The 17,166-nt window shown below is 42.4% G+C and overlaps 1 long non-coding RNA gene across 4 annotated transcripts in view; it reads right to left on the minus strand.

Annotated features, from left to right (window-relative positions):
* The window catches only part of LOC130600250 (uncharacterized), a 217,446-nt gene that overhangs the window by 48,674 nt on the left and 151,606 nt on the right, over positions 1-17,166 (minus strand). For 3 of the 4 annotated variants that reach the window (XR_008972413.1, XR_008972412.1, XR_008972410.1), the window contains exon 4: positions 16,778-16,872. This is a non-coding gene — a long non-coding RNA (uncharacterized LOC130600250). Of the gene's footprint in view, positions 1-387; positions 762-16,777; positions 16,873-17,166 lie in introns of those variants that run through there. The other variant, XR_008972411.1, reaches the window with a different exon arrangement.

Here is a 17,166-nt window from a genome sequence, read left to right on the forward strand (position 1 = left end):
GTTGCGGAATGCTGTTTATATTTGAATGGCTCCCATGTTTTTCCACAAATTAAAGGGGAAAACAATATGCAATAGTCACTTTCATTGGAAAATGTCAGAACTATGAGCAGATGTTTGCTGTGCTTGATAAATACACTGTATAAACAACTAGTGTTTCAAGATGACTTACTACTATTTTGTATGACTCAGAACTATTGTATATACTACAGTGGCTCTGGAGAGAAAGCTGTGAATGAGTCCTTAGGATTTCACAGCAAATACATGGGGAAAATGACATATGGAAAGAAAATTGACTTATTTCCACAACTGCAAGTGGCCTCCTTTTGCGCCTTTTCATTAGCAATCTAATCCTAAAAGCATTAGGAGCAATTATTTGCAGTGGTGCCTGACATTCTAGGTCTAATTATTGAAATCAGTTTAACTTTTGATGGTTGACCCATTAGGTCAAATCTGTGTGCCCTTTGTTATATTTATTTAAAAAAAAAAGGAGAAGGGAGGGGGGGATGTCTTCAAACTTGCCACCTGCTACTGACATATCATTTTAGCTCCGGAGGAGATCAGCAGTAAGAATAAGCAACCTCTTACATTTGTTACTTTCCATTCTAACACGGGTAAGGGAACCCTGCGGAAGTGCCTTGTTCTTCTGCGTCCAAAATCCATTGCTTAAGCATGGCAGACTTGCATGGCCGCAGGGGTGTGAGCAGGAAGAATGGGAGAACCCGAGGATATGGCAGGTTTTTTGTACGTCCTGCTTCCCTAATCTATGGGGAATGCAGATGAGATGCACATAGGTAAAAAGGATGGGTTTTCAGTGTTTGGGAAAGAAGCTTCTTCCAAGGATCTGGCAGAGCTCTAAATCTTTAATGCATGAAGAAATAGCTCACGTTAGTATTCACATACGTTGCTGGGCAGAATGACTTATGGATGTGTAGATAGTAATAAGTATTGCAAGATGCTTGAAGCACTTGGTATCACGTGAAAGGCTGTAGTGTCAGTGCTGAATTGCTTGGCAGAAGCCAATGTGTGACAAGGAGTCGGGGGAGAGAGGAGAGGAAGAGAAGGTGAGAGGCCTTATTTCAGGAGGGTACCGGTTCAATTTATTTTGATTAGTCATTTAAAACAACTAGAACACAACCTAATGCTAATCACTTTGGCTGTGTAATGGATTGAAACTCTCTAAACCAGCCACCACAGCCCAAAATCGGTGGTCACAACGTGAAATTTGAAGTAGTGAACAGCAGGACTTGCAATGAGAGTTCTCATTTTCTGGCATTTTTACAGCCCGTAGTAATTAAGAACTGTCAAACATAGACTGTGTTGTGCATTGCTTTGACCTTGTATAGAAAATAGTGTGTGGCTATTCTCTGAACTCCTGCTACCTTCTTTGGTGATAGATGTAGGGAAATAGGATAATGTTTGAAAACCAAGGTGCATTTGCCTTCATCGCAGAACTCCTGTTTGTGCTGACTGCAGCATTTAACCCTCTCATCCAGTCTGATGAACATATCGTAGCCTGATAGGTAGAGGGTTTGGTGTGATGAGGATGCCATGTTTTCTCTACTGAAAACCCAGTTTCCCATCCCTTAACCAAACCTGGCTGAGAAAATGTATGAACAAAACTGCAGTTTCTGACAACATTCAGGGAAGAATGTTGCCACAAAGCTTCACTGCAGTGCAGCAGCAAATGTGGAGTGGAAGAAAGCAGAATCACATTTGTGCCATAGCCATTATACTGGCTGCACTGTGACAGGCGAGGCTCAATGGAGAGGGGGACATGCCCACCCTGCTGGGCTTGGAGAAAAATTAACAGGGCTCAGCTGTGGGATTGCCACAACAGAGCATCGTCCCAACCATAAGCAGGAGAACATCTTTTAGAAAATAAAGATGACTTCTCCTTTGGTTTGCTGTGGATTGCTCCAGTGATTAAACATCTAGGGCTGCTTCAATTGGTTTTTATCTTGCTGTAGTATCGGGAACAAGGACAGTGCATTGCAGTCGAGATTTCACTCTGCTGAGCAGTAGCTTGTTGGCAAAGCATCTGCACTGGTTTGTTTAGGTCTTTTTTTAATCAGGGGTGACTGTGTGCTTACTGCTCTCAAAACCAGCAGAAAAAAATGTGAAAAAAGAGTTCCAGAGAGTTGTATTTTCTTGTTCAGTTACGTCTCCAGGTTCCAACAGGATGCCAATTTTAAGCTGGGTTTCTTTCCTTGAAGTGTACACGTATTACAAGCTAGCTGTCCAAACTTGTGAGTTACTCACGCTTGTTTGCAATTCCTGGAAAGAAAATTCACCCTCCAGTGCTGGCTCCCGCAAAACAAGGAAGAACTGAAACAGTGAGGTCAATCCTCAATTTTAAGCTGATATAAAATGGGTTGTTACAATAGCTGTAAGGAGGAGACTACAACACTGCAATAGCTGTACCTGCTCGAAGTGACAGGTGGGAGAAATTCTGTTCTTTTTCATCTGTGTTTGGATGACGGCCCAGTGCTGGCCACAAACTGCAATCCAGGATTAATCCTCACATACTGTTTTCTTTCTATAGATCAGATTTCTCATTTTGTTAATAAGCACAGCCTAGCGTGCACTTCAAGTCAGCTGTTCTGGAGTGGAAGCAACAGGGTTTTGCATTATTGAAATGACGGCTCTCGTGCCTTCCTAGAGCCCGTATTGTTTGACCAGGGCAGGGCGGAGGGTGATCCTTGTAATCACAAATACTAAACAGGGATTCCAGTTACTGATTTTACTTAATGAAAAGGGGAGGGGAATGTTGTTTATCCGCGATTACATACGTACTATGTAACATTTTCAGATGTGCGCACTGTGGATTTGAAGGGGCTAAAGAGTGATCTTTTAAACCAAAAACTTCAAACAGCGGTTTGGAACTAGACCTATTGTGGGAAACTTCCTTCAGCACTGACTCTCTTGCTGATGTGGAAATGACAAACTGCTGTGGTCTCCTGCGGAAAGTGCAGAAAACACATGCACTGACAGCTAAGCTGGGAGAGGAAGGGTCCTAGTCTTCAGCTGGCAATAAGAAGAGTTTAGAGAAGTGCAGGGAGTTTCTTGCTCAACACTGTCATCAGGGGCTGTTCTCCTAGTAAAGAAGAAAACACATGCACTGACAGCTAAGCTGGGAGAGGAAGGGTCCTAGTCTTCAGCTGGCAATAAGAAGAGTTTAGAGAAGTGCAGGGAGTTTCTTGCTCAACACTGTCATCAGGGGCTGTTCTCCTAGTAAAGACAGCCCTGAAAACAGGGTATACTTCTTGCTTCTGTCACTGAATGTTCTGAGAGATCTATGCAGGGACGTGGAACAACTCCCTCTTGTTCTTTCAGCTTTCGATAGTGGATGGAAAAACTTGCCAACGTTTTCCTCACCCAGGTTCTCGATGAAAGGTAGAAAGCGTTTCATGTCAGTATGCTGGCCTGAGGCACTCGCTGTCCTTCAGTCTCTTGGGTGAAGGAAGAGGAGGTAGCTTTCAATAATATATCAGTTTGCCCTATCCACTCCCTTCCCCCTCCAAACCAAACACTGTGCAAGATAAAATTGCCTTCAGTTCAGTCTTCTGCCATGAGTTTTAAGAGATACACTACAGGCTGACTGGGGAAGAGGCCTCATATGGTAAACAACCTCACTCTGCTCTTCATGCTGGGCTAGTCCCATTCATTCCTGGCCTGGTTTAAGATGACAGGGGTGTACAGCAGATTCCTTCCCCTAAATGTGTGCTCATTTCCCGTTGTATAAAGAACCATTCAGTATGTGGATTCAGTTTTCCAGGAGTCACATAAAGACACTGCCATGTAGGACTCTACTTACTGCATTTCCATCTGCTGTCAAGATGCCACCAGCCAGTTTGACAGTTTGGAAACCTTTTCTCTTGCCCGATAAAGAACAGGATGGAGTAATTTGCATTGCCAATTTTAACTGAGAATTGAAATCAGCCAACAAGAAACCTTACTTTAAAGCTTGCTTGTTTGTCTGTGTGGTTGTTAGTTACTCTCCAGTGGAAAGACTGGATCTCACTGGTTTTTACCTATTAAAACATGTATGGATGTGCAACTAAAAATAACTTTGAAGTAAATCTGGTATTATTTTCTGCTGAGCAGGAGGGCAGGATTTAATGTATTCAAGCTATGATTTAACATGCAAATCAGAAACAAAATTAATATACTATGTTATTGTTTCTGAGAAATGAATCAAACGACTTCTTATATAGCATTAAATTCAATGAAATGCTAAATCTGAGTATACTGAAGTATTAAATAAAAATATTTGGAAAATACTTTCCTCTCAAAATACTTTCTCCTCAAAATACTTTCTGGCAACCTTCCCAGGTCTCTTCCTATGTGACTTACTCTGTAATTCTTATTCAGCTCCATTTTAAATGCAAAGCAAAGGAAATGTTCATTAAGCAAAAGGGAACTGAGTATTTTCTAGCTATGCTCCTCTTCTGTGAGTTTAGAACTAGCAGATGTTAGTCTCTTAACACCTAGTTTTGATTTGGCGGGAAGGAAGCTTTCTTGCCCTTCTGCCCTTCCTCAAATATCAATTGCTGTGTGCAGTCTGAAAGAACTAGTTTTTGAACTAAAACTGAAAAAAACATCTTCTTTGTCCCTTTACAAAAGGCTCCTGATGCAAAAGGTAAGATAAGTGCCCGGGCTGGATGAAACAGTGAAGTAGTGGCTTTCTCTGTTTAGGGGTTGACTTGCCTCAGAACTTCACTACCAAAAAAATATTGAAGACTGACTTAATAAACAAGACCTATTTACAAGCAGGTTTGCTATTATGCCAGGGTGCAGTGAGACATGAACTGATGCTGCTTTTATTTAATGTTATTTACCCTGGAAGGATGAGGTGCTTCGTTATTCCTAGTTTCTGTTTACCCTCTTGAAGTATTCAGAATGATGCTCACGTGGAACTCTTTGCATCAAACTTCTCAAGTCCTTGAAAAAGGCTCTTTGTTAGTTTTCCAGGCAGTTCAAATGCTCTTTGATAATGTGATATTAGTGACGTGATTATGTCTTGTCCTCAGAGAAAAATGTGGATGTCCTTCTAGGCAGGAAAAATATCTACCAAAGTTGTAGATGGCAGAGAATCCACTAAAAATAAAGGTCTGTGCACATCTATGAGTTGTATATAGCCAGAACTGTAGTACCAAAATGCTCAACAAAAGGTATTTTGGCATGAGAGTTGTCATGTAATTCTTCAGGTGTCAGCAGACTGACGTTTGGCTGAGCATGTTTTAAAAGTAATGTAACTTTGGACTCAAAAAGTTTTACCCAGAAAACTTGGTTATAGGTACTTACTGTTATGAATTGGTGCAGTGGTTAAAGGTATGCACACATCTAATACTTCCGGACGAGTGTGTGGTCTAGGGAATTCTGGGTTCAGTTTCTATCACTGATTTAAATTTTCCATGCTTTGGTCATGAAGGAAGTTAAGCAGCTTAAGTTTTCTTCATCTTTAAAGTACAGAGAATACAACGTCCTTGGTTTATCTTGTATATTTATATTATAAATGCTTATACTTAAAAGTCTGCACAATGGGACCCTGACCTCAGCAAGGGCTTGTAAATGCTGTCATCTTACACAGAGTTCTAATACAGCTTCAAAATGGTAAAGCTGCCAAAGGACTAAGGCTTCAGTATTATGCACAACCCACAGTGGGGGAGGAAGAAGAGAGCAGATTGCTCTCCAGTCCTTCAGAAATGCTACATTTCTTAGTCTCCGCTGTACTTTATCAAACCAGGCTTTCAGAATTGTAATGAAAATTGCAACATGCCAACTATAAAAACTATTCACTTTTTGTGACAGCATTGAAAATATTAACGAGACTTTATCCCCCTGCAGCAAACACTGGGGTGTTTTTTGGAGGTCTGGTTTGCTCTGCCAGTTTCTTCCTGGGAATAAATAAATGCCTCTAACTAACCCCTTTCGGGATGCGCAGAGCAGCAGCTTGTCTTTTTTGTCTTTCCTCCCTGGGCTGCGTGGTGCAGCACCGGCGTCCTGCGTGACGAAACAGTCTTGGAAATTCTTGGAAAAGCACTTCCGTTTGCTCTAGGTAAAAACTGTGTTGGCTGCAAACCCAACTCTGCTGTTTACAAGCTGGCAGCATTCTTAAGTGAACTCCAAGAAAAGTGGTTTAATGTATGCGGTTCTGCATATCCGTCCAAGACGCAGAGGTGTTTGAGACTGTTGGCCTGGTATTATGGGTGGTGCCTCTGGAGAAGGAATGTCTTGAGTATTTCCCCAGGTGTGGACCTCTTTTTAGTAGCTGTAGTCAGCTGGCTTATCCCAGTTTGCTGGGTCTCCCAGTGTCTGGTTGCTACTTATAAGTGATGGCTTTAATTACTCTAGTGATACTCCTTAGCTCCTGAGTAAGGGAAAATTGGACCTGAGCACAGAGAGAGGACTGTAAGCCATTACCTTCATTCTGACAATCTACTTTGGTGGCTAAAAGAAAGAGTTGAATATGAGAATTTGTTTGCCACTGATTTGTTGCTTGATTCTGCCTGTGTAAGGACATGGTATTTTGCAGATGGGCTGAATTTCCATTAGCATTTAATGAACAGTAAATAACAGTAGTGGCTGCTATTGTCTAATATTTCACCCTGTTAATTGTGCAAGAGGGTTTCAAGCTGAATGCTGTACTAATAATTCAGTATCCTGTAAGTGGAACCAACTGCAGAGAAAAACTAGTATGTTTGATAGTGCTGTAGTACTGGAAATCACACTGTTATTTAAAAGCTGCATGAGGGTGTAACTAACAATAGAGGACAGTCATGAAAGGAAAATATATTTCAAGGGTCCTGCTGGAACAGTGAACACTGGAGTATGTATTAAAATATTTGCCTATCCAGCAAAGAGGTCCTTTCCACCCCAGGATCTCATAATGCCTTCATAATTACTAATCAGAGATTTACAGCTGTGTCTCTGCCATCTTCATATAACCTTTTTTGAGATGTTTATATGAGTTTCTGAAAGCTGCAGAAGGGTTCTTCCATACAGAACAGAAGCCATGGCCATAGCCAGACAAACCAGCTTCCACTCCCAGTACACGCAAATGACTGATTAAGCACCCCAGTTTCTCTCTTGCACTTGTAACAAATAAACAAAATCTCCCTCTCCCTCCAAATTTTGAGAGTTCATACGAAACGAGACCTGGCTTACCTGACGCCAGCCGTAGTGTTTCAAAAGACTTATCACTAGTTTTCTACCTAATACCCAGAGAATCTAATACCATATGCCAGAGGCTTGGGATGTTCCCCATCCATGAACTGGTTGGACAAGAAAGGGGGAAAGGACTCCAGGTGAGTCCAAGCAAGTTTCCATGTGAATCTACTCTGCCATTATTCAGAATATTTGCCTATTTGCGCTTGCTTCCTCTGTGGTTACGCATGGACCATGGACCTCTGTGTCTGTCTGTAACAGCTAGGGCTGTACCCTCACCAAAAAGCAAAAAAACAAACCCACCAACCAAACCCAAAGCACTTCCCCTAAGCCTTCTTGGAGAAAAAGCAAAGCATGTCCCCTTTTGAGGTGGAGGGGAAGCTGCTTCATTACAATGGCTTTGACCATCACTGGTGGTGAGTGGGAGGGTATCTGACAGTGTTAGCTCTGTGGATTGACTGGCTGGGATCACGTTTTTGTAAGTGAGAAGGTAGCAGCTGTCCTTTGTGGCATGCAGGACGCAGCGTTTCAGGGCAACTTGCAGCCTTTTTTTCCACAAGAACTGCTCCATGCTGTGCCATGCTGCTGTCCCAGTCCTCCCTCCTTTGTGCCCAGGGAGGGGAAGGGGCTGGGTGCCCACCAGCAATGCTTGACTGGCACAGGGGAAGCAAGCCTGCCTCTGCTAAACTTAGACATCACTGGAGATGAATCAGTCAAGTTTGTTGTTTTGCTTTTGTTTTCAGTTCCCAGGTTTTCAGACCTTCGGGGAAAAGGGTGTCAGCATCCTGACTGAAGTCAGTGTAATGCCAGGGTGTGGGATTTCCGTAATTCAGTGCCTGTCTTACTGCTTTTTAACAAAATGTCTGAAATTAAAGAAGAAGAGAGGTGGTTTTGCAATAAAATAAAAGAATGAACGGTGCAAAGTGGTTGTTGGTCAGATCAGAGTCTTCAGGAGAAACTGTCTCTAATAGATGTCATTGTAAGGGTAATGCTGCACTTGGCACCACAAATTAGATTTAATGCCATAAATGGAGATAAAGCACATTGCAGCTGACAATATACTCCCAGACCATGTCCCTGGGTAAAGAGCTTGCAATGCAAGGCACAAATAGGTGCAGCAGAGATAACTGACGGGGGGGTCAGATTCTGCAAGTGCTTACTCAGGCACTTTGCTTGAACTCAGTCTGGAGTAAGAGCTTGCACAATCCAGCTGGAGGAGCGGGGCTGGAGCTTTATAGCTGTTGGGCAAAACAGAACTGCTTGGGGGTTTTATTTATTTTTGAAGTGCCTGGTGAGGCTGGCTTCAAGTAAAAGCCCGCTTCCGACCCTGACTTGCCTGCCTGTTTATTTGCTGCTATCACCTGTAACCCAGAATTGCAAAACTCCTGTGGATACACAAGTGATGCCTCTGCAAAGTTCCCCTAGCAAAACTTCATCTGGATTTTAAAAGCACATGCTTCTTTCAAACCCCTCAGCTATGGAGTTCAGGCTCAGCCTGGTGGGGTGAGAACGTTATGGACTAGGTCAGAGGGCCACATTGAATGCTCTGGGTCCAGTTTCCCAGGCTGATCTGTTGCCTGAGCTCTTTGAAGGGAGCGGAGCACCTGCAAATCCCCTTCTGGGGATTCCCTTAAAATGTGGGGAAGCCTCCAACAGGTGTGTGGAGCTGGCATGGCCTTGGCCCAAGGTGGGGAGAGGTGCGGCTGGGACACGTCTGAACCTGCACTTGGGCTGGAGCAGGGAATCAGGCTGTAAGTGGTAGCTGTTCTCAGGTCCTGTGTGTCCCTGAACAGAGGGAAGGGATGCTAACCTCCACCAGGCCCAGTTCAGTAAGATATTCCCGTTAAGAAGTAGGAAGCGGGCAGGGGAGTTGCAGCTGCTTGTCCCCCCGCTCCGAGAGGCAGTGAATTGGCAGCCAGGGCAGATGCTGACTAATTGTATCAGGAAAGACGTGGGAGGCGATAGAGCTGATTCAGGTCCCTGGGTTGAAAATCCTGAGCCCGGCTGGGTGAATGGCTGATTAATGTATTTTCTCCTCAGATTCATTTGCTTTGAGGTCACGGTTCAGAAGCTCAAGAGCAAACAGGCAAGACATTCCGAGTCTTGCTGGATGTGTGTCACACTCACTGCCTAGGTGCTCTCCGTTTGAAAGGCTTTGACAAAGTGAAGTCCAGATAGACAGAGGTACTACTGTGTCAGTGAAGGCTCTGCTGGGATGGCAGCATGGGTAGCGGTTTGAATCTTTCTTTAAGAGGCAGTTCGTTGGCTGGCATTAAACTCATTCCTTCTGATGGGTCATTGGATTTTCTTCATAAGAGCTTTCTGGCTTGTTTTAAAAACTTAATGTTTTAGATGTAAATAAAGTATTTTCTTTTGCTTTCACTGAAAAGAGTGTAAGCACTTCATCCAAGTAGGAAAGAAAAGCATGATTATTCATATGAAATCAGTCTCTACAGTGAATGACTGAATGAGTAAGTCCAACTGCAAGAGTACATCAGTTCTACTGAGGGCAACAGACTCTTTAATTCTGTTAATCCCCAGAAGCCTTAGAGAAAAATATGTTTTCTCCCTCCTGCTTCTTGTCAGAGGATTTGGCAGAAAGAAATCTACCTCCTTCCGAATCTAGTTTCTAGAATGTATTTGCTCTTTAAGAACAAGTCAGCACAGTAATCCTGGTCCACGCTGCCATGAAATACGGTGTTAACGTTTTAGCCCTATAGTGGCAGGAAATGGGATTTAAATTTTTTCCCCTTGAATATAGAAAAGTTTAGGAGCAGGAATAAAAAAAAAAAAACAAATCCTTACAATCCTCTCTTCGAGTCTTATTTCCATAAACTAATCTTTCAATTCATCTCATCTGCCTATTATGCAATTTGGTGTATGATTTAAATCATGATAGTCTTTAAATGCAAGTTGACACCTCAGATCTCTGTGCTGGCTTCAACTCTTAGTCCGTAGTGTTTGCTTATTTCGATTTATGCTTTGGTTGTCTAACCTGTTGGATTCTTTGCTTCCTCCAGAATGCTCAGTTGTGAACATACTTGCTTTTTCCAAACATTTCTACCTATCTGCTTTATCAGTGTAACCAGTTCATTCCCTGGGCTGTGCCTATTCCTACCTGGTTTCTCTGTCTCTTTCCCCACAAACTTTGCACCATGTTTTGGTCTGTCCTTCACAAATGTAACACTAATTTCTTCACTGTAAGCTACTCCACAACTTCAGAGACTCACAGAATAGTCTAGGGTTACACGCATGCAAGTGTTTGTGTAGCATTTGTTGGTGCATGAAGACTCTCTTTACAATAAGATCCATGTTTTAAAACTCTCTGAAAACATCCTTCCAATTCTAATATTGAAGCCACTTGGCTCAAATCTTTTATTGCCTGACTTGTATGAAACTGATATACCAGTAAATAAGAAAGTATCATTGCAGTTCTCTTTAGGGACAGGGAAAATGAGGAACATCTAACTGACTTGCAGGAAAATCTGGCTGTTCTACTGACAATGTCCTTCCACTTCCCTTAGTATACTTTTTAATGTTTGGTTAATTCTTCTGGAGCGGAAGAGTCATACGATAAAAGTTCTAAGGAATATTCTAAAAGATAAAAACTTTAATGTGTTGCTGCTTTGTTTTGCTCAATACCAGTGGTTAGATTGAAGCCTCTGTTTGTACAATTCCCACTTGTTCTTGACCTCAAACCTCCAGCCTGTGTCAAAGTCCTGTTTTCCAGAACTGCGTGCCCTTATGTCTAGGGAAAACTTGTGACTGATGGAAGGTTTGATACTGAATGCTCTCAATTCCTATTGAAATCAGTAGGTTCAGGGTGCTCATTGCTAAGATTAGGCCCAACAGCTAAGATGCAACTTGCAGATCAGATCCCTCCTGCAGCTGGGTCACAGGGCCTTGGAGAGAAGCAGTAGATGGTTTCATTCCCTGCGATGGACAGTCTCAAGCCCTCTCATTAAATTGATCATTATTTGTTATACACACGCACATATGGACTCTTTCTCTATTTGAAATATATGTGAATAATACCAGACATGAGTGTTCCTGTGTGGAATAACTGAACTCAGTTACACTTGGCATTCAGTTACAACAGGAAAAGATGGGGTTTGGTACTTAGTGCTGAACAGCAGAGGCTAACTCATCAAATTTTTCCATTGCAAAAATGCTATGTCTGAATTTCTTAAATAGTGTGTGTCTATAATAGGCCCAGAGACATGACAGCACATGTGGAGGACATGAAGGGTAAGACACAGGACATGAATTTTTCTGCAGGTTTTAACAAAGCCAGAATCTTCCGTGCCCTCTCTGCTCTGCCACACAGAACAAAAACCCCAAGGGGGGTGTTTCCAAAGTCATCTGAGAGCTGACAGCACAAAATGAAAGCCCCAAGGGTTTCTCCAGTCATTGAAGGGGCATCCACAGCCTATGAATGTGAAAATGCAACTGAGCTGCACTTTGAAAGTGAGAGGATAGTGGCCTGGCACAGTCACTGGGGAGTCACTGAACAGTAAAGACTGCCACAATGTGGAACTCACGAGCTTGTGTTTAAAAAAGTCATTTGTTTAACTGGTCTGTGTCTTACTGCATGCTGGTGGCTGTTGGGCCCCAGATCCTGAATGTTCCTCCATCACCCTCCCCGTGTCTGTGTCTAAGTCAGCTTCCCTTTGGGGAAGTGTCCCTCTGGGACACTTGCTGTGGCATAAAGCTTGCTGGAAAATCCCAAAGCCATGCTTTGTTTCAGACCTGGGCATATCAGATGCCTGGCTCTAACAAGTAACATGAGTTCTCTTCTGCTGTCTTTAGGAGGGACTGCCCATTTCTGTGTCTGGAGGCAAGGGCCCCCATAGCCTGTGAGCAGGAGTCTGCTCCCATTTTTGGCTCCATCACGCAGATACGCAAACTTTGGAAGTGAATGATGTTGTTGACCCATTATGCAGCTCATGGGGCAGAAAGCACTGCAGGAGGGAGCTGGAGGGCAGCATGGGCAATTCAGTTCCTGCTCCAGCCCATGTCTGCCTGAATCCCCATCAGGCAGAGCTGCTACATGGCCACTGTTACGGACAGTTGCACCTGATGTGTAGAGTTACTTGGCACGTTGTGGATGTAGTTTCCCATTGATTTTTGGTGGAATTGATTTATAGAGCTATTTAATGGAATTGATTCTTTTTACAACTTTTTTCCCCTCTTAAAGACCAATTGTTTTTCTTGAGTGATGGCTACAAGTTTGTGTTTGTGTATTAATATGTTCATGCACCAGCAATCCCAACAGTGTTCTTTCTACTTGCACTGCAAAAGAAAGCCTCAATCTCGCATGCCATCTTAAATTTCGATATTATATTTGATGTATGACCTGGAATAAATTAAACGTGCTAGAACTTGCAAGATGAAATCCTAGTGGTGGGTATAACCACAAGGCAGTGTTCTATTAAGCCAAGGACTGTGGAGAATGTCTGTTGTGGTTGTGTCTGGGTTACGAGTGGCTCCCTTTGGTTTAGTGTAGGTGGATATTTTTATTCTGCCTGGCTTGTGAACAAGGGGATGAAAATTCAGAATTTACCTACAAGAAGTGTAAGACTCTGCTGAGTTTTCCTTTACAAGCCCATAGGTAGGAACCACATTTTTATCCTAAACCAAATATTATTATTGTACTTAATGTCTTTCATTGATTGTCACTCCAGAGTGGCTTGCATTAGGAAAATGTGATATTCTGTACCCGGAGGAATACTATGAGAACGTGTGAATATCATCATTCTCTGTTATTGTTTTGCACTTTGCAGGTCAGTTCTGTCAGTAAGCTTAACTTGCAAATTTGTGTTGCGGTTTTAGGCTTCTTTCTTATTTCCTTCCTTTCTGTCTTTCTTCTTTGAAGAAGCACCAAAATAAATTTGGGCAGGATCTTAGCTCTGGGTGGGACTCCTGAGCCAGATATTATACCACCCAAATTTCCAGATTGGAGAGGTTTAAACTTGTGGGCTATCCTAGGATCCAGCTAACAATTGCCTGTCCTGATACAGTGAAATAAATAATCTCTGAAATAGCCAGCACCCAAGTCATACAAGGTATTAGTAATCCAAAAGTACCTCCTTGAATGGCAAAGTGACATAAACATGAACCATCACAGTTGTTCTGTGTGATCCCTGTGTGAAATCTAGCTAAGCGATTTGGCAGCTGTATGTAGTACTAACTGGAGCTTCCAAGCGGTGGTCTGATGTAGCCCTAAGCATAGAACATTTGGGTAATCTAGTTATCACCAGAGAAGTGACAGAGATAGAGTCAGCGCTAGTCAACATCCTATTTGAATAGAGCTCTCAACTTCATGACTGCTTATCAAAACTTCCACCCTTGGCCAGCTATAATCTGTAGCCATCTAAAAACTGTTGAGAACCCAGCAGGCCCCCCTACTGTGCATTTAACTTATACTGTGAGTTTAACAGGATGGCCAAGAATAATATCCTTAGTATGCTGAATGTGCAACTGCTGAAGAAGTGGGCTGTACATGTGAACAAAGCTTAGCAGGAAAACTGTAGATGGTACATGCATGATGCAGAACAGATATAATAGCAGACTATCCGGTTGTCTTTTATCTACAACTCTAAATCCCACATACCATTAATTTCAGAAAAGGACTTCAAATGTAAGCAAATTGCTCTGACCCAGATTTTCAACTGGTAAAGGAACTTGAATTCACATGCGACACAATATGGGCCCTCTTGCAGAACATGGTATTTAAATGTGGCTTGCTTAGAGAAGCTTCCAACAACAATCAGCCTTCAACATGTGTCCCAGAAGACAGCAGAGACTTCATTCAACATCTTAGTGATCCTAAGTGGCAGTCTTTGAGAGGGGAAAGTATATCATTACTTTGCAAATTAAACGTGCAGCAGTTGAATTATACTGTAGTTTTACAGAGGTGTTTTATATACCACAGCCACATTGTAAACTAGATTTTGTTTGCTTGGAGTTATACTAGTAATTTGTAGTCTGTCTCTGACAGACATGTATGTGTCTCCCTCTAACCATCACATGCCCTAAGCAATTATGCAGAGTTAACAAAACCTAGCTAGAGAAGGCAACTGCTCTTATCTGTCTTGCCCCATGCCAAGTCTTTGCCTTCCACTCTCTGCTGGGAAATAGTAGAAATTCCAGGCATTCTTTGGAAGGGAGAGGGTTAAGTTTAAAGAGAAGGGTATCTTGTCTTTCACCACTGCTGGGGTGGAAAGATTTTAACTGTGCTTGCTCCCCAGAGGTGCTTGGCTATGGGTGTGATGATATGGCCTTGGCACGTCCTTGCGGGACAGATTGGATATTGAGGATCTGTACTGCCAAGGTTCTTTCTTGTCATATGGACAGATTCTGGCTCTGTAATTCTCAGGACATCAGAAAAAAAGCAGTTACATGAGAATATGAGATTTCATAGTTGGTGTTATGTAAATTGGTCTATAGCAAAGTTTTTCTATAAAAGCGCTGTTTGGCTGAAGGATTGCAGAGCCCTAAGGTTGTCACTGGGTGCTGTACAAGCCCAGTCTCTTCCCTGAAGAAAGTCATAGTCTAAATGGACAAGGCAGAAGGCGAGAAAGGAAGCAGAGACACGAAGAAAAGTATTATTCAGCCAAGATGGTGTGACAGATGGAGGGAACTAGGAGGAGAACCTAAATTTCTTCAAGTTTACTTTGCTACCAAAACTGACTACTGTTATTATAGCACTCTTCTTTGCATCCTTACTCTTCCAACTAAATTAACTTTCCTTGCCTCAAGGACTGACACAGTCCCCATAAAGTCTTCTGGTATATTTTAGCTATTCTGGAAAACTGGAACAGCAAGCATGCAAACAAGTTACTGCACACTGACTGATCATATACTCTCTGTATGTGAGGCTTTAGCTCATGGCAGTGAAAGGTAACCAGATAAAACAGCATTATGCCCAGGAGAAAGCCAGCCACACAAGTAGAAGTTGCTTCTGGATTTACACAGCTATGTGTCAGTCTGGAGATGCCTACCTTGGGTTTTGGTCTCTGGGTTCCTGGTGCTGTGCACAGATGGGTGTAAGGCTAGACAGTCCTAATACCACATCAGTCTGCCCTAGCTCCATGTTGGATGCATCTTACCTGGACTGTGTCTGAGCTGTAGCCAGCTCTGCCATGAAGTCAGAATTGTGTAAGTTGTTCTTGACTGTGTAACTTAAGAAGAGCAACATCTGAGTCTGACCTCTGGCCACCTACTCTCAGAACACAGAATGGGCCCTGTTTTTATGAGTCTCCTTGGGACAAAGTGGGAGTAAGAGGAAACAAATGCAACTTCTTACAGCCCTGTACTCTGCCCTGGCTCCATAGGATGGTTTTATCAGAACGCTCTTGTGGTTGCCCACTCTAATCTTGCTTGTGTTTCAAACTCCTGCCTTACTAAGAGTTTGAGGGATTGCATTTCTGTAGTGCTTGCAGTCAGAAAGCTACAAGATGGAAATAAATATTCCTGCTCCAGAAGATGGTAAACAGAACCAGTTACTTCAAGAGTTACTTACTCTTTGTGCATTGCCTTGGTGGATTTAAAGACTTACATGTATGAAATGATGCAATAGCAAATTCCTTACAAAAAATAAAATGCCTGTAATCAGATAATAGTTGCTTTGGTGCTAGTGGTAACATGGCATTGAATATCTCTTGGTTTGGCTTCCACAGTTCAGGGGTGAGGGGAACTGGAATGGTGTTTACTGAGCCAATAAACTTCTCACTAAACATAATTCATGGGCTCTAGCTGGCTAATAACCAGGACCTCAATGCTCTAACAGTTGGCCCCATACATTTTAAAACAAAGCTTTATTTGAAGTGAAAACTTTAAGAAAAATAAACTTCAGGATTTAGTGGCCTCTAATATTGTCTGCCTCCACAGGCCACGAGAGATCTCATAACTAGAGAGTGCATTTTTAAATGTGTATTGCAGGCTCCTTGACCAATGCCAGAAGACTGCTTGCTCCAGAGGTTTCCTCAGCATCATTTTTTTGTTTGCTGTTTTTAAGCTTACAGGAATCATACACTTCTTTTAAAAGAAGAACACTGTGCAGGGATTGTTTTCCTATCTGAGTGCCTCAGGCAGTCAGCATTGCTTCAGTTATAAGAAGAAGGTGAAGAGCTGGAACAGCTGAAAAGGCTTACTCTCTTTAAATGGCATTTTAAAAAATTATTTCCATAACCTTTCTTACAGCCCTGGTTTTTCTCTGGAGAGGAGAGATCTTCATCTGAACAGGCTTATTTAAACACTTGCTAGATTATGTACCAGGATTTCCCTTCCCCTCCTCATGAATGAAGACCTGTGCTTCTGCAGGTTCACGCAAGGAGTGCTCCTCCTTGGAGCACTACAGAACTTCAGATCTGGATTGGTTTCAGATCCCCATCATTTCCCTGTTTAGAAGAGTACTCTTGCGTTCTGTGTTTGTTTAGTTTCTCATGAATGAAATTTAAATTCTTAAAGAATCCCTAGCAGTTCTCAGAGGGGTGTGGGTGAGTGGAGGTTCTGCTCTCTGGTGCAGGTGTAATTTGTACTGGGAGCAAAGCAGTTCACTTTGAAGGACTGCAAATCAGGTAATTTAGATTTCTGCTGATGGTTTTACCTTCTCTGGGAGACCTTGCCACTCTGTGCTTCAGCTTCTTTCTTGGACGGATGAAGAAACAACGCCTGCCTGCCTCCTGTCAGATGCTTTGAAGTCTGTAGATGAAAGATACCATATGAATGCAAAGTACTTGCCAGTTAATGTCAGCAAGACATTTTGCTTGTACCTTGATGGAAAAAGCTTTATTGTCAGCTTACAATGAATGGATCTGCATATGCACCAGTAGTTCTTTCGTTTTTACTTAAGTCTTTTGGAGAATTATATTGACTACCTCTCAGCAATAGAGGCAGGTTAAATAACAAGTGATAAAAGAATATCAGAGGCAATTTCTTATCATGCAACACCCACCTTATAGAGAATACTTTATATATAATATTTTGAAATGAAAA

The sequence above is a fragment of the Pezoporus wallicus genome, unplaced genomic scaffold (assembly GCF_028554395.1).
Source record: "Pezoporus wallicus isolate ANWC-B61680 ecotype Strahan unplaced genomic scaffold, APGP_CSIRO_Pwel_v1 contig_6401, whole genome shotgun sequence".
NCBI classification, from domain to species: domain Eukaryota; kingdom Metazoa; phylum Chordata; class Aves; order Psittaciformes; family Psittacidae; genus Pezoporus; species Pezoporus wallicus.